This window comes from Pinus tabuliformis, chromosome 1_2 (genome assembly GCF_031772625.1).
Source record: "Pinus tabuliformis cultivar Carrire ecotype Pingquan chromosome 1_2, CPIR1, whole genome shotgun sequence".
NCBI lineage: Eukaryota > Viridiplantae > Streptophyta > Pinopsida > Pinales > Pinaceae > Pinus > Pinus tabuliformis.
The window spans coordinates 211,831,226-211,833,523 of NC_142298.1; the positions used below are offsets into that span (position 1 = coordinate 211,831,226).

General features: G+C 38.1%; 1 pseudogene; it reads right to left on the reverse strand.

The window, feature by feature from the left end:
- Positions 1–1,482: 1,482 nt before the first annotated feature.
- Positions 1,483–2,097, reverse strand: LOC149205193 (3-phosphoinositide-dependent protein kinase 2 pseudogene; annotated as a pseudogene).
- Positions 2,098–2,298: the final 201 nt, after the last annotated feature.

The window sequence follows — 2,298 nt, forward strand, 5'->3', positions numbered from 1 at the left end:
TCAGAGCATTAAAAATGAATTCTGAGTGATGTTCAAACAGGCTTCACCAAAACCCACAGCTAGTCAAACACACAGGAAGTCAGAGCATACAATATGAATTCTGAGTGATTGTGCTATAACAAGGCTGCAAAAAAGAACATTAAGAAACTAAAACACTATTACACTTGAACAACATAATCCATTGAGAATCTTGAGAAGAAACGACCTGTTTTATCATTACTGTAACAGTCTTTACATAGGCTCAAAAAACTCTGTTTTTGTATATAGTATCCAACCCTTTTTACATTCTAATCTGATCCCTATATAGGCAAGCAAACTCACCCACCTCGAGCTTCCTCCTCCAGCATGAGGGGAGCCTCGAAGGTGGCTATTAACTACTCCTACATGCTATTTAACTAATGCATTAATTACAAAAGTGCTAAGCTATGATTACATAAAGTCCTAATCAAACTAAAACACTAATTCATTTCTCCTCGTAATATGATTCTTCTTGGATGCTGGACAGCTGTATGATTTCCATTATGGCTAAGATATGTTAAGGGAGCATTCACCGAGCAAGCTGGTCTCGGATGCTAGCTGTAAGACAGCTTATTAATTGATAAAATTAATCACCCTATATCCACGGTCCCCTGTCTTCCATTCCTCTTCATCATTTAAAAACCACACTCCAAGTTCTTTGAACCTTTAATTAACAACGCATAACCACCATATGTTATATGATCTGGATGCTTCAAGGACCAAACAGGTGTATCAACCGAACATTCTGGTAACCCCACCAATACCCTAGTAGCTCGATCATAAATTGCCTTTGAGAAAACTTTATGAAAATAAACAAAATATTTTATTTTCTCTTCAAGACCTACACCTGTCACTGTTTGAGCTGTTAGGAAATCCATGTATGATCTCTCTGCCTGTGTTTGAGACCTTCTTTTTACCGTTAGCTGACCTCATCATCAAAATTCATTGTTTTTCCACAAAACAGCATTCTACAGCAGTTTCGTAGCGCGCTACGAAACTGCTGTAGATGTCAAAACAGAACCTATGTATCTTTGAAGCGTTTTCTGCTTAGATTCATGATCTCTTCAGACATTTGTACAGCTATTAGGAACCTAAATAGTTTTAAGAAGATGAAGCTTGCTTCTGTCATTACATATCACAGCCAACTTGATTAGCATCAAACCAATAAAAAGCTTCATAAATCCCAACTGGAACATAAAGTCACTGTAGTATTCCTTGCTGTCTTCAAATCTTCAAATGAGGTGGTCTTTTTCAAAGTACAGATCTTAAAGTTGGAAGAATTCAACACTTGGACATTAAGCTCCTTAGGATTATCAAACCAAACTATCTCAACCTACTGTACCAATTTAACTGGGTCTACATATATCAACTTCGGCTTGTCTGTCAGAATCAGCTGCATCTTTTTGTTGTAAAGTTTCCGAATTTTCTTAACCAATGAAACCATCACAATGAACTCCCCTGGATCTAGAAATTTCTCCCATTTAGAGTCACAGTTAATGGTGGGGCTAACTTTGGAGCCAGCATACTCCTAACATTATCCCAGTCAACTCCCTTGAAGAAAGGATGACTCTAGAGAGAAGCATACCCTTCAGGGCCAGAAGCCAATCTTTTAGATGGGTCCATATCCAGCAAACAATCAATAAGGTGCCATGCTTCAGAAGAAAAATATTCAGGAAATTTGAAATCTCTATCCATGATCCTTTGGAATGTGAGCCACTCACTGCCATCTTTAAAAGGTAATATGTCAGACAGCATCTGATACAACGCGCAACCCAGTGCCCATAGATCGTTTCCAATTGTTGGAGGTGCATGCTTAAGGACCTCTGGCGGAACGCAGGCAGCTGTACCAACAAATGTGTAGGTCTTCTCATTTGAAGTAGTCGGAATAATTGAAATTGAGGTGTTTTCCATTGGTTTGAAGAAGTATATTCTCTTTACATCTCGGTGTATCAGTCCTACTTTGTGAAGGTATTCAAGGACATCCACAATCTCTGCAATATAGAAACGTGCTTCATCCTCTGAAAAACGAGATTTCTTAACAGCACGATTTGAATCCCATCCCAGGATAGAAAGCAACATTCCATGACAGTATTATGAAGATTGCAAACATGTTACAGATGGCAGATTGGTTAGCAAACAAATTTGTGAAGATGACACCCTCTCAATTAAGGAATAAGAAAGATGAAAGTTCTAAATCATATCTTAGCACGGTGACCTTCCATTCCATAAGTTAAAGTTATTCCTTTATAAATGTTGTACCTTCCCAACTTATTCCCAAGC